The sequence below is a fragment of the Felis catus genome, chromosome C2 (assembly GCF_018350175.1).
Source record: "Felis catus isolate Fca126 chromosome C2, F.catus_Fca126_mat1.0, whole genome shotgun sequence".
Lineage (NCBI taxonomy): Eukaryota > Metazoa > Chordata > Mammalia > Carnivora > Felidae > Felis > Felis catus.
In genome coordinates this window covers 13,454,710-13,469,329 of record NC_058376.1, presented here as the reverse complement: position 1 = coordinate 13,469,329, position 14,620 = coordinate 13,454,710, and the positions used below count along the sequence as shown (strand labels likewise).

The window sequence follows — 14,620 nt, the reverse complement described above, 5'->3', positions numbered from 1 at the left end:
AGAGGTAGGACTCCCCTACCCACGAAGTTCCTTTTATGGAAACTCTAGACCTGACCACTCGAGTGACCCTGCTCCCGCTCTCCCATGCCCTAATTTCAGTTCTGATGCTTCAAATTAGCCAGGAGACACCCCACCCTCTGACCCTAATAAAGGCAGAGCCCTAGGTCTGTGCTAATCTCTCTCTCCCCACAGCTGTAACATGTATCATAATTTCACTTTTTTGAGTTTAAATGTTTATTTACTTTTGAGAGAGAGAAAGAGAGAAAGAGAGAGAGAGAGAGAGAGAGAGAGCGAGCATGAGCTGGGGAGGGGCAGAGAGAGACACACACACAGAATCCAAAGCAGTCTCCAGGCTCTGAGCCGTTGGCACAGAGCCCGACACGGGGCTCGAACTCATGAACCGTGAGACCATGACCTGAGCCAAAGTCGGATGCTTCACCGACCGAGCCACCCAGGGCCCCTCAGAATTTCATTTGTTTTAAGGCTGCATAATATTCTATTGTATAGATATATCATCCTCTGCGCCTCCATGGTCTGTCGATGGACGTTTGGGTTGTTTCCTCCTTTAGCTACTGCGAATAATGCTGCTATAAATGTTCCCTGCCTTCAGTTCTTTTGGCTACAGTCCCAGCAGTGGGACTGCTGGATCATATGGTAATTCTACAAGTTAAACTGCTCGACAATGGCCATACCATTTCACATGCCCAGCAGCAATGCACAAGCGTTCTAGTTTTTCCACATCCTTGCCAACGCTCATTATTTTCCATGGGGAGGTTATTTTAATGTTCATTTATTTATTTTTAAATGTTTTTATTTATTTTTGAGACAGAGAGAGACAGAGCATGAGCAGAGAAGGGGCAGAGAGAGAGGGAGACACAGAATCGGAAGCAGGCTCCAGGCTCTGAGCTATCAGCACAGAGCCCGACGCGGGGCTCGAACTCACACACTGCGAGATCATGACCGGAGCCGAAGTCGGATGCTCAACCGACTGAGCCACCCAGGCGCCCCAATGTTCATTTATTTTTAAAATTTATTTATTTATTTTGTGAGAGAGAGAGAGACTGGGAGGGGCAGAGAGAGGGAGAGCAGGCTCTGGGCTGTCAGCATAGAGCTTGATGCGGGGCTCAAACTCATGAACCATGAGAGTATGACCTGAGCCAAAATCAGGAGTTGGACACTTAACTGAGCCACCCAGGTGCCCCAGGGTTTTGTTTTTTTTTTTTTAAGATTTTATTTTTAAGTAATCTCTACATCCAGCATGGGGCTTGAACTCACAACCCTGAGATCAAGAATTCCACATTCTCCCTACTGAAGCAGCCAGCCGCCCCTCCATGGGGAGTTTTGGACCTGTCCCGCACCAGCACACATTTCAAGAGGCTGGAATCAGTACTAGCAGTGCTGAGGTCCTTGCTTGGTTAACCATCTCCCTGTCCCCACTGGCTTGCCTCCCTTCCCCGCCTCCGAGAGCCTCCCCTGTTCAAGCCTGTGTGGCGATTATGGTGTGGCGCCAGGCCGAAGAAGCACCACCACACTTCCCAGGGACGCAGGGCTCAGGGCACAACCCTTCTCCCACCCCCGCCCCTTTAAGGACACCGCCACTGAGAAATGAACACCTTCTTAGGTTCTGGCGTTTCTAGCTTAACAAGTGCAGGTGGCAACCCACTCCTCTCGGAATTTGTCATGGGGGCTGCTTCCTTGCACACTAGTTGTAAGAGCTTCCACCGAGAGTGAGGCACAATAGGATGCCATGTGGGTTATTCTTCGTTTGTCGTCCACACCCACGGTCCACCCTTCTCAGCCCTGTTACGTGCCCTCTGGGGCTGGCCCCTGTGGATGACCCTCTGGGTTGCCTCCACTTTGACTTCCTGTGGGTGTGGCCAGTGAGAGGTACAAAGGAGAGATCAGAGAGCTCGGGTCTTTCTTCCCCCACATCTGTGCTCCATGCACTGGCGCCTGGCTCCTTCTCTCGGGCTCCACGAAGCTCAGCAAGCCTGTTTACTCCCCTTGCCTCTGCTTACCCTCTCTTTGCCTCCATCACGGTTATTGGTCTCAAGGGTCTTCACTCTCCTTCTTTGTATCCATTACCCTTGTGTGCCGCTCTGTAAACGGATGCTTTGTTAAATTCTTTCCAGAGTTCCGTTTGAGCGTACCTTCAGTTTAAGAAAGCTCTGCCCATGGGCAAGGGCAGGAAGGGGTCACAGGATTGTGGTATGATTTCTCTTTTATTCGTCACTGACATGGTGTAATGTTGTTGATGTCAGTGAGATCAAGGAGAGAAAATGGAGCCCTGTGGATTTGAGAGGGGCCCGGCTCTACACGTGCTACGCCGCACATTCATTCTTCTCTCCACCTGCTGTCACATCAGGAAGGTGGACTTACTGGAGGCTGCTCAGTGTGGAGAAATACATCAACATGAGGTCAATTCCTCCAACCTTGGGGAAAGGTGGAATCAACCTTTTTTTCATGCAAATGACTTTTTTTGAAGCTTATGCATCTGTAAAAATTTTTTTTAAGTTTGTTTGTTTGTTTGTTTATGTATAATCTCTCCACCCAAGTTGGGGCTCCAACTCACAATCCCAATATCAAGAGTTGCATGTTCTTGGCTGTTTTTCTTCTCTGGATACTGGCGCAGCCTGCGGTCCATGAAGATGCAGCTCAAACTGCTGGAGATTAACCTTGAGATGCTGAACAAAGTGCTGGCCTGGCTGGGGGTCGCCGGCCAGGGGCGCTTCGAGGACGTGCTGGGGCTGGAGGCGGCTCTGGGCTTGGGACCAGTGCCTGACTGAGCACTGCTGCTTCTGCTGCTGCTGTTTCCCCTCACGGCCCAGCAGGAGACCTTGAGGAAGAAAACAGACTGGAGACCAGAAGGGAAGAGAAGTCAGTCCTAAGGGGCACTTCATGAAGCGGACCATCGGGAACTTGCGAGGTACCACTGGACTTACACAGGCGGTGGCCAGTAACCAAGACAAACTGGAGTGTGAGGACAGATTCTTTCTGAAACAGAGAAGCTGTCCCCTGAAGGCAGAGCAAAATGCTTTGAAAAGAATGAGGCCATTCAGGCAGCCCATGGTGCTGTGACACAGGAAGGCCAATGTCGGGGAGATGGCAGAGTGAATTTCCATTTGATGCTGTTTACCAATGTGGATGGCCAGTTCTCGATGGACAAATGCCTTTTCCGGTAAACCGTGGCACCGGTTCAGAGGATGCATCGCTGCAGGAGGCCGCCAAGGTCTGAGTGTGAGCAACGGAGGTCCGTTGTCCTGTGGCGCTCTGTAAGGCAGCCTCATGCCCTAGGGGAGGGACACAGCCTTTTCCCCCCCTCTTCCCTTCACTGGGAAACCTGTCCCCACAATTCGGTCTAAAATGTGTCAGTACTTGTGGAACAGGGTGGTTTTCCTTTGGTTCTGCGGATAATGTTCTTACCCTCAACTAGCAGAGCTCAGCTGTTGATGGAGCAAAGTTTGATATATGGTCAGATGGTGAAGCATTTTTCTCCAACCTATGTATTGTACCTCAGTAGCTAATGCTTTAAATGGCTACTTTGTTTTTTTTTTTAATATGAAATTTATTGTCAAATTGGTTTCCATACAACGCCCAGTGCTCATCCCAACAGGTGCCCTCCTCAATGCCCATCTCCCACTTTCCCCTCTCCCCCACCCCCCATCAACCCTCAGTTTATTCTCAGTTTTTAAGCGTCTCTTATGGTTTGCCTCCCTCCCTCTCTTTTTTTTTTCCTTCCCCGCCCCCACGGCCTTCTGTGAAGTTTCTCAGGATCCACATAAAAGTGAAAACATATGGTATCTGTCTTTCTCTGTATGACTTATTTCACTTAACATAACACTCTCCAGTTCCATCCATGTTGCTACAAAAGGCCATATTTCATTCTCATTGCCAAGTAGTATTCCATTGTGTATATAAACCACAATTTCTTTATCCATTCATCACTTGATGGACATTTAGGCTCTTTCCATCATTTCGCTATTGTTGAAAGGGCTGCTATAAACGTTGGGGTAAAAGTGCCCCTATGCATCAGCACTCCTGTATCCCTTGGGTACATTCCTAGCAGTGTTATTGCTGGGTCATAGGGTAGATCTAGTTTTAATTTTTTGAGGAACCTCCACACCGTTTTCCAGAGTGCCTGCACCGGTTTGCATTCCCACCAACAGTGCAAGAGGGTTCCCGTTTCTCCACATCCTCTTCAGCATCTATAGTCTCCTGAGTTGTTCAGTTTAGCCACTCTGACCGGCATGAGGTGGTATCTCAGTGTGGTTTTGATTTGTATTTCCCTGATGAGGAGCAACGTTGAGCATCTTTTCATGTGCCTGTTTGCCATCTGGGTGTCTTCTTTAGAGAAGTGTCTATTCACGTTTTCTGCCCATTTCTTCACTGGATTATTTGATTTTTGGGTGTGGAGTTTGGTGAGCTCTTTATAGATTTTGGGTACTAGCCCTTTGTCCGATACGTCATTTGCAAATATCTTTTCCCATTCCGTTGGTTGCCTTTTAGTTTTGTTGAGTGTTTCCCTTGCAGTGTAGAAGCTTTTTATCTTCATGAGGTCCCAATAGTTCATTTTTGCTTTTAATTCCCTTGCCTTTGGAGATGTGTCAAGTAAGAAATTGCTGCGGCTGAAGTCAGAGAGGTTTTTTCCTGCTTTCTCCTCCAGGGTTTTGATGGTTTCCTGTCTCACATTCAGGTCCTTCATCCATTTTGAGTTTATTTTTGTGTATAGTGGTAAGAAAGTGGTCTAGTTTCATTCTTCTGCATGTTGTTGTCCAGTTCTCCCAGCACCATTTGTTGAAGAGACTGTCTTTTTTCCATGGGATATTCTTTCCTGCTTTGTCAAAGATTAGTTGGCCATACTTTTGCGGGTCCAGTTCTGGAGTCTCTATTCTATTCCATTGGTCTATGTGTCTGTTTTTGTGCCAATACCATGCTGCCTTGATGATTACAGCTTTGTGGTAGAGGCTAAAGTCTGGGATTGTGATGCCTCCTGCTTTGGTCTTCTTCAATATTACTTTGGCTATTCGGGGTCTTTTGTGGTCGAGTGCACATGGAACATTCTCTAAGATAGATCACATACTGGGTCACAAAACAGCCCTTCATAAGTATAAAAGAATTGAGATCATACCATGCACACTTTCAGACCACAATGCTATGAAACTTGAAATCAACCACAGGAGAAAGTCTGGAAAACCTCCAAAAGCACGGAGGTTAAAGGACACCCTACTAAAGAATGAATGGGTCAAACAGGCAATTAGAGAAGAAATAAAAAAATACATGCAAACAAATGAAAATGAAAATACAACAATCCAAACGCTTTGGGATGCAGCGAAGGCAGTCCTGAGAGGAAAATACATTGCAATCCAGGCCTATCTCAAGAAACAAGAAAAATCCCAAATACAAAACCTAACAGCACACCTAAAGGAAATAGAAGCAGAACAGCAAAGACACCCCAAACCCAGCAGAAGAAAAGAAATAATAAAGATCAGAGCAGAAATAAATATAGAATCTAAAAAAACTGTAGAGCAGATCAATGAAACCAAGAGTTGGTTTTTTGAAAAAATAAATGAAATTGATAAAACTCTAGCCAGGCTTCTCAAAAAGAAAAGGGAGAGGACCCAAATAGATAAAATCATGAATGAAAATGGAATTATTACAACCAATCCCTCAGAAATACAACCAATTATCAGGGAATACTATGAAAAATTATATGGCAACAAACTGGACAACCTGGAAGAAATGGACAAATTCCTAAACACCCACACACTTCCAAAAGTCAAACAGGAAGAAATAGAAAACTTGAACAGACCCATTACCAGTGAAGAAATTGAATCAGTTATCAAAAATCTCCCAACAAATAAGAGTCCAGGGCCAGATGGCTTCCCTGGGGAATTCTACCAGACATTTAAAGCAGAGATAATACCTATCCTTCTCAAGCTGTTCCAAAAAATAGAAAAGGAAGGAAAACTTCCAGACTCATTCTATGAAGCCAGCATTACTTTGCTTCCCAAACCAGACAGAGACCCAGAAAAAAAGAGAACTACAGGCCAATATCCCTGATGAATATGGATGCAAAAATTCTCAATAAAATACTAGCAAATCGAATTCAACAGCATATAAAAAGAATTATTCACTGTGATCGAGTGGGATTCATTCCTGGGCTGCAGGGCTGGTTCAACATTCGCAAATCAACCAATGTGATACATCACATTAATAAAAGAAAAGAAACGAACCATATGATCCTGTCAATCGATGCAGAAAAAGCATTTGACAAAATAAAGCATCCTTTCTTAATAAAAACCCTCGAGAAAGTCGGGATAGAAGGAACATTCTTAAACATCATAAAAGCCATTTATGAAAAGCCCACAGCTAATATCATCCTCAGTGGGGAAAAACAGAGCTTTCTCCCTGAGATCAGGAACATGACAGGGATGTCCACTCTCACTGCTGTTGTTTAACATAGTTTTGGAAGTTCTAGCATCAGCAATCAGACAACACAAGGAAATCAAAGGCATCAAAATTAGCAAAGATGAAGTTAAGCTTTCACTTTTTGCAGATGACATGATATTATACATGGAAAATCCAATAGACTCCACCAAAAGTCTCCTAAAACTGATACATGAATTCAGCAAAGTTGCAGGATACAAAATCAATGTACAGAAATCAGTTGCATTCTTATACACTAATAATGAAGCAACAGAAAGACAAATAAAGAAACTGATCCCATTCACAATTGCACCAAGAATAATAAAATACCTAGGAATAAACCTAACCAAAGATGTAAAAGATCTCTATGCTGAAAACTACAGAAAGCTTATGAAGGAAATTGAAGAAGATACAAAGAAATGGAAAAACATTCCATGCTCATGGATTAGAAGAATAAATATTGCTAAAATGTCAATACTACCCAAAGCTATCTACACATTCAATTCAATCCCAATCAAAATTGCACCAGCATTCTTCTTGAAGCTAGAACAAGCAATCCTAAATGGCTACTTTGGTTTGTGTCTGTATATTTAGGCCTCTGGTGTGGTTTAATTGTTTGTCCCTAAAAGAAACAAACCTTTTCTGATTAAAAAAAAAAGAAGAGTTGCATGTTCTTCCTACTGAGCTAGCCAAGCACCCCAAAATTAAAAAAAATTTTTTTACTCAAGTTTAATGAACATACAGTGTATTAGTTTAAGATGTGCAATACAGTGATTCAACAATTCTATACGTTACTCAGTAGTTCTCATCTCAATAAGTATATTCTTTTTTAAATTAAAAAAACTTTAAAATATTTAATTTTTTGTAAATGTTTAGTTTTGAGAGAGAAAGAGAGACAGAGTGTGAGTGGGGAGGGGGAGAGAGGGAGAAAAAGAACTCGAGGCAGGCTCCAGGCTCTGAGCTGTCAGCACGGATGCAGGGCTCAAACTGCATCTCAAAATTGTCATGCTCAAAACTGTCAACACGGATGCAGGGCTCAAAATTCACTGATGCAGGGCTCAAACTTGTGAATTACGAGATCATGACCTGAGCCGAAGTCAGACACTCAACCGACTGAGCCACCCAGGCGCCCCTCAATAAGTATGCTCTGAATCCACTTCACTTATTTCATCCATTCCCCCACCTACCTCCCCCTGGCAACCTCCAGTTTGTTCTCTACAGTTAAGTGTCTGTATTTTTGTTTCTTTTTTCTTCATTTGTTTCTTAAATTCCACATGAGTGAAATCATATTTGTCTTTCTCCTACTGACTTATTTCACTTAGCATTATAGCCTTTATATCTATTCATATTGTTGCAAATGGCAAGACTTCATTTTTTATGCCACACCTTCTTTATCGATTCATCTACTGATGGTCTCCTGGGTTGCTTCCATATCTTGGCTGTCAGTGTTTTCATCTTCTTTAGGTAAAAACCTGGTAGTGGAATTACTGAATCATATGGCAATTATATTTTTAATTTTCTGACGAGCTGCTATACTGTTCTCCACAATGGCTGCAACAGCCTGTATTCCTACCAACAGTGCACAAGTGTTCCTTCTTCTCCACATCTTTGCCAATACTTGTCTCTTGTGTTTTTGAGACTAGCCATTCTGACAGGAGTGAGGTGATATCTCATTGTGGTTTTGGTTTGTATTTCCCTGATGATGAGTGATGTTGAGCATTTTTTTTTCATGTGTCTTTTGGCCGTCTGTATGTCTCCTTTGGCAAAATGTCTATTTGTGTCCCGTGCTCATTTTTTTTTTCAACGTTTATTTATTTTTTGGGGACAGAGAGAGACAGAGCATGAACGGGGGAGGGGCAGAGAGAGAGGGAGACACAGAATCGGAAACAGGCTCCAGGCTCCGAGCCATCAGCCCAGAGCCTGACGCGGGGCTCGAACTCACGGACCGTGAGATCGTGACCTGGCTGAAGTTGGACGCTTAACCGACCGCGCCACCCAGGCGCCCCACCGTGCTCATTTTTTAATTGGATCATTTGTGGGTTTTTGGTGTTGAGTTGTATAAGTTCTTTATATGTTTTGGATATTAACCTTTATTGAGCATGTCCTCTGCAAATATCTTCTCTCATTTAGTAAGCTGTCTTTTTGTTTTGTTGATGGTATCGGTTGTAAAAACATTTTTCTAGATATGTCTCCTTTGGCAAGGGAAACACAAGCAAAATAAAACTATTGGAACCACACCCAAATAAAAAGCTTCTGCAGAGCAAAAGAAACCATCAATAAAACAAAAAGACAACGTAGTGAATGGAATCAACCTTTTATTTGTTGGTGAGATTTCCTTGCTTGGTGTGCAATCTTCTAGATTAGAAAATGTGGCCAGGCTGATTCCACCATGAGATCAACAAATTTAATAAAATATATTTACATAAATCATTAATATATTAAATACATTAATTAAGCACATCACATTTATTTAATGCCCATTCTGCTCCACATTCTGCTGAGCTCTACTTAATAATTCACAAATAGACCACAGGTTTACCCCTATATTTTTGGTTCTTAAAAACATAAAATCTGTTTAATAAAATTATGAGGTTTCTTAGCAGCCCCTCCAGCTGGATGGCTCCATGCAAGACGGCACCCAGGACCCCTCCTCAGGAAGTTCCCCCGGCCTGGCAGAAGCTCTTTCCCTGGGGTTTTCTGCCTTTGTATCCTTGACTGCAGTTTCCAAAAGGAAGTGTCAGCAGACAGCATGTCCTTTGGTTCTGTTGAGATTCTCCTTGGGAACCTGGTCTTCAAACTCCTCTTCTAATCTCACTTCTAAAGGTATCATTACTGTTCGTGGAGGGTTCCAAGGACTATGTCTTGAAGACTCTAAGGGAAAGTAGTTGGTATTTTTCCTCCATCATTTCGATTTCGGTTTGGTATGTCAAAGAGAAATTGTCGCTTTTGGTGACAAAGAAAAGGGAATAAGTCAATGAAGGGATTAACTGGGCGTTAATTGATTCAGTGGATTCCCACTGTAGGCATGGTGATGGTCAATTTTATGGGCCAACTTGGCTAGGCTGTGGTACCAGTTGTTTGATCAAGCACCGGTCTTGATGTTGCTGTGAAGGTATTTTTAGACTTTGAGTAAAGTCAGTTACCCTGCACAAGGTGGGTGGGCCTTATCCAATCAGTTGAAGACCTTAACAGAAAAGACTGAGGTCCACAGAAGAGAGAGGAATTCTGTTTCCAGGCTGACTGTGGACTCAAGACTGCAACTCTTCCTTGGGTCTCCAGCCTGCCCTACATATTTCAGACTTGCCAGCCCACATAATCATATGAGCCAGTTCTTTAAAATCAATCTCTTAAAACCAATCAATTTATTTTTAGTTATTTATTTGTATTTTAGAGGGAGAGTGCAAATGGGGAAGAGGGACAGAGGGAAAGACAGAGAATCCCAAGCAGTCTCCATGCTCAGTGTGGAGCCCAATGTGGGCCTTGATCCAACGACCCTGAGATCATACCTGAGCTGAAACCAACAGCCAGACACTCAACTGACTGAACGGCCCCGGTGGCCCTGCCAATCAATCAGTGTATATACATACATACAAACTATTGGTTCTGCTTCTCTGGAGAACACTGACTGACACAGTAGGATGAAAAGAGCCGACTCCACTTTCTCAGCAACTTTAAGGGCTACATAAAAGGCTGGAATTTAGTATTGCCAAAATTACCTCATGAATCTTAAGTTTTCAATAGGGACCATCTTTACACAACATTTGATGACTGACACATGAGCTGTCCAAAACAGTCCTCTGTGGCTACACTGACACATAGCTGATCCTTCCATCACAGCAAGTTTACTGCAGTGGTGACCATGAGACCTATAACATTTTCTGCTAGGCTCATGGAGCAGAGGGAAAGTAACAAGACTTCCCAATATTAGAAACAATTAAGGAATAAGAATTTCAGATCACTTGCCAAAATAGCAATTGGTATACTTCCTACAGTTTGACTTCTAGGGCCCTAAAGTGAAAAAACTGAATTCCAAAGATTACAGGTGGGGAATTTTGGAAGAATGTCTATATTCAAGTGGAGATCAAAGAGGCCCAACAGAGGGGTGCCTGGGTGGCTCAGATGGTTAAGTGTCAGACTCTTGATGTCGGCTCAGGTCACAAACTCATGGTTCATGGAATCAAGCCCCGCATTGGGCTCGGTGCTGACAGCACAGAGCCTGCTTGGAATTCTCTCTCTCCCTCTCTCTTTGCCTTTTGCTGCTCGTGCACTCTCTCTCTCTCTCTCAAAATAAATAAATAGACTTCAAAAAAAAAAAGCCCAACTGAAAGAACTCTGGACTGATAATGGCAACTGTGGATTAAACAAAAGTTCTTTTTAAAGGGACTATTTTGAAGATTATGATTATGACTTTGCAGGAACTAGGGTGATTGGCAGTGGAAGAAATCACATGTAAAATTCCTTAAATAAAAAATTTATTCACTTAAAAATAATAGTCCTCTTCCCCAACACCAGAGATGAACAGATTGTTGTTTTTATGTTTATTTTCAATTGAGCATCAGTTGAAATAACCACTTGGGTATATAGGGCCTGTATACAGTACCTAAACTACATCAAACTAAAAAGCTTCTGCACAGCAAAGGAAATAATCAACAAAGTGAAAAGGCAACCTATTGAATGGGAGAAAATATTTTCAAATCATTTGTCTGACAAGGGCTTAATAACTAAAATATATAAAGAACTCACACAACTCAATAGCAATATATCAAACCATCTGATTTAAAAACGGGTGGAGGATCTGATTAGACATTTTCCCCAAGAAGACATCCAGATGGCCAACAGACACATGAAAAGATGTTCAACATCATTCATCGTGGGGAAATGCAAATCAAAATCACAATGAGATATCACCTCGCACCTGTCAGGATGGCTAATATCAAAAAGACAAGAAATAACAATTGTTGGTGAGGATGTAGAGAAAAGGGTACCCTTGTATACTGTTGTTAGGAATGCAAGCTGGTGCAGCTATGGTGGAAAACAGTATGGCAGTTCCTCAAAAAATCAAAAATAGAGGGGTGCTGGGCTCAGTCAGTAGAACATGCAGCTCTTGATCTTGGGGTTGTGAGTTCAAGCCCCACATTGGATGTAGAGCTTACTTTAAAAAAATTAAAAAATAGGGGCACTTAGGTGGTTCAGTTGGTTGAGCGTCCAACTTTGGCTCAGGTCATGATCTCGTGGTTTGTGGGCTTGATCCCCACATGGGGCTCACTGCTGTCAGCTTGTCAGCACAGAGCCTGCTTCGGATCCTCTGTCTCCCTTTCTCTGCCCCTCCTCCACTTGCACTCTCCCAAAAATAAATAAATATTTTTTAAAAATTTAAAAATAAAACTAATACATCATGTGATTCCACTTCTGGGTATTTATTCTAAGAAAATAAAAACATTAATTTGAAAAAATATATGCATTCCCACGTTCATTCGCTGCAGCATTATTTACAATAGTCAAGACGTGGAAACAACCTAAGTGTCCATTGATGGATGACTGGATAAACAGGATGTGGTATACAATGAAATCCTGGTATCTGTGACAACACGGATGGACCTTGAGGGCATTAAGCTAAGAGAAATAAATCAGACAGAGGACAAATAACCATATAATCTCATCATATAACCCATTTATGTGTAGGGGCACTTGGCTGGCTCAGTCAGAAAAGCATGCAACTCTTGATCTCGGGGTCATGAGTTCGAGCTCTATGTGTAGAGATTACTTAAATAAATAAAACTTTAAAAAATCCATATATATGTGGAATCTAAAAAACAAAACAAACAAAAAACCAAGCTTATAGATACAGAGAACAGATTGTGGATGCTGGGGGGGGGGGACAGGTGGGTCAGGGGAGGAATGGGTGAAGAAGGACAAAAGGTACAATCTTCCAGCTATAAAATAAATATGTCCTGGGGATGTAAGGTGCCACATGGTGACTGTAGTTAATAATACTGTGTTTCGTATTTGAAAGTTGGTAAGAGAGTAGAGCTTTAAAGCCTTCATCATAAGAAAGAAAAGAAAAAAATTATAACCACATTTGGTGAGAGATGTTAAGTAGAAATGTAGTGATCATTTCACAATATATACAAGTATGGAATCATTATGTCGTATACCTGAAACAAATATAATGTTATATGCCAATTATACCTTAGTAACTTTTTTAAAAAAAATATGTACTTAAAATAGTAGAATCATACACACAGTGTGAAATGCTCACACAATGAGAGTTACCCAGAAACTGAGAGCATGTGAAGAAATATTTGATTCAAATCTCCAATCTCCCTTCTACTCCAGGGCATAGACTTATTGATGGGAATAGTAGGCAAAAATCTCCTTCATGATGTAAATTTATATTCTTTCATTCTTTCTATCTTTGCCCCTGCCCCCAATATGCATATATAATTAAGTTCATGTAAGTTATACATAAATGTATGTTGGAAGTGATCCTACATTGAGTGATGGCTGAGGCTACTGTCAGATTTGACTAAACAAATTCCCCGAGACTAGGGGGCACTTTATTTACTTATAATTTTTTTTTTCAACGTTTATTTATTTTTGGGACAGAGAGAGACAGAGCATGAACGGGGGAGGGCCAGAGAGAGAGGGAGACACAGAATCGGAAACAGGCTCCAGGCTCTGAGCCATCAGCCCAGAGCCTGACGCAGGGCTCGAACTCATGGACCGCGAGATCGTGACCTGGCTGAAGTTGGACGCTTAACCGACTGCGCCACCCAGGCGCCCCTACTTATAATTTTTTTAAATGTTTATTTATTTGGGGGAGGGGGAGACAGAGCGTGAGTGGGGGAGGGGCAGAGAGAACAGGAGACACAGAATCTGAAGCAAGCTCCAGGTTCCAAGCTGTCAGCACAGAGCCTGAAGCAGGGCTCAAATTCATGAACTGTGAGATCATGACCTAAGCCAAAGTTGGATGCTTAACTGACTGAGCCACCCAGGCGCCCCTAGGGGGGTGCTTTAAAGTGGCCTGATCTTGCAGTACGAGGCCTCTTCATAACTGTCCCCAGGGGGGGTCATCAATTATTTGAGTTTGGGTAGAAATGTGTAAGAGACTACTCTGATCTTGGCATAAAAAAATTAAAGCAAATGTAGATCCATGGAACCTGTCCTACAAACTGCAGACTGGACTCTGCAACCATTGGTCTAAGTGCTTCCAAAGACTCAAGATCTTCTAGGGAATAGAAGCTCTATAATTTCATTTAACTACCCAAACAATTACAAATGTGGTCTACTTTTATTATTTATTTTAATGTTTGTTTATTTTTGAGAGAGACAGAGTGTGAGCCGGGGAGAGTCAGAAAGAGAGGGAGACACAGAATCCAAAGTAGGCTCTAGGCTCTGAGCTGTCAGCACAGAGCCTGACATGGGGCTCAAACACACAAACTGCTAGATCATGACCTGAGTCGAAGTCTGATGCTTAGCCGACTGAGCCACCCAGGTGCCCCAAATATAATCTACTTTTAGCATATAAAAGTGTTTATAGAGGTGAAAAAATAATTATGCTTATAGTAAAAAATAATATCCTTAACATTTCTTTTCATAACACTGGCAGAAAGACGTTTCAAATTGAGTTTAGCTGTGATTCTTTTTTTTTTTTTTTTTTTGAGATAGCTGTGATTCTTAACAGCCAGTCAGTCTTTATGGGATGTATATCTCAAATGAGACATAAAATACACATATGATATGATACATATGTTCATTGGGAAGAGGCAGCTTCACTTCTGTTAGCTTTCCTGAATCCTGAGTCTAATAAAAATTTCAAATGTAGTTTTGTGCACAACAAAAGAGAATGGAAAAAAATTTTTAATGTCTATTTTTTAAAGAGAGTGTGTGTACATGTGCATGAGCCGGGGAGGGGCAGAGAGAGGGGGGGGACAGAGGATCTGAAGTGGGTGCTGTGCTGACAACAGAGAGCCCGATGCAGGGCTCAAACTCTCAAACTGTGAGATCATGACCTGAGCCTGAGCTGAAGTCAGACGCTTAACTGACTGAGCCATCCAGGCGCCCTGAGAATGGAAATTTCTGATAAAATCTCCTGTTATGTTTCTTCTCAAACATCTTTGAATTAAGCTAAATTTTATTTTATTTTTTAAGCAGTTCTGAAGTTATCATCAGAAATGTAATTTAAGTCTGGTAA

The 14,620-nt window shown here is 42.3% G+C and overlaps 1 long non-coding RNA gene and 1 pseudogene across 1 annotated transcript in view; one reads left to right on the top strand and one right to left on the bottom strand.

The window, feature by feature from the left end:
* The window catches only part of LOC105260899, an 81,012-nt gene that overhangs the window by 35,584 nt on the left and 30,808 nt on the right, over window positions 1–14,620 (bottom strand). The gene's annotated exons all lie outside the window — the stretch shown is intronic.
* On the top strand, window positions 2,649–3,235 carry LOC101092043 (annotated as a pseudogene).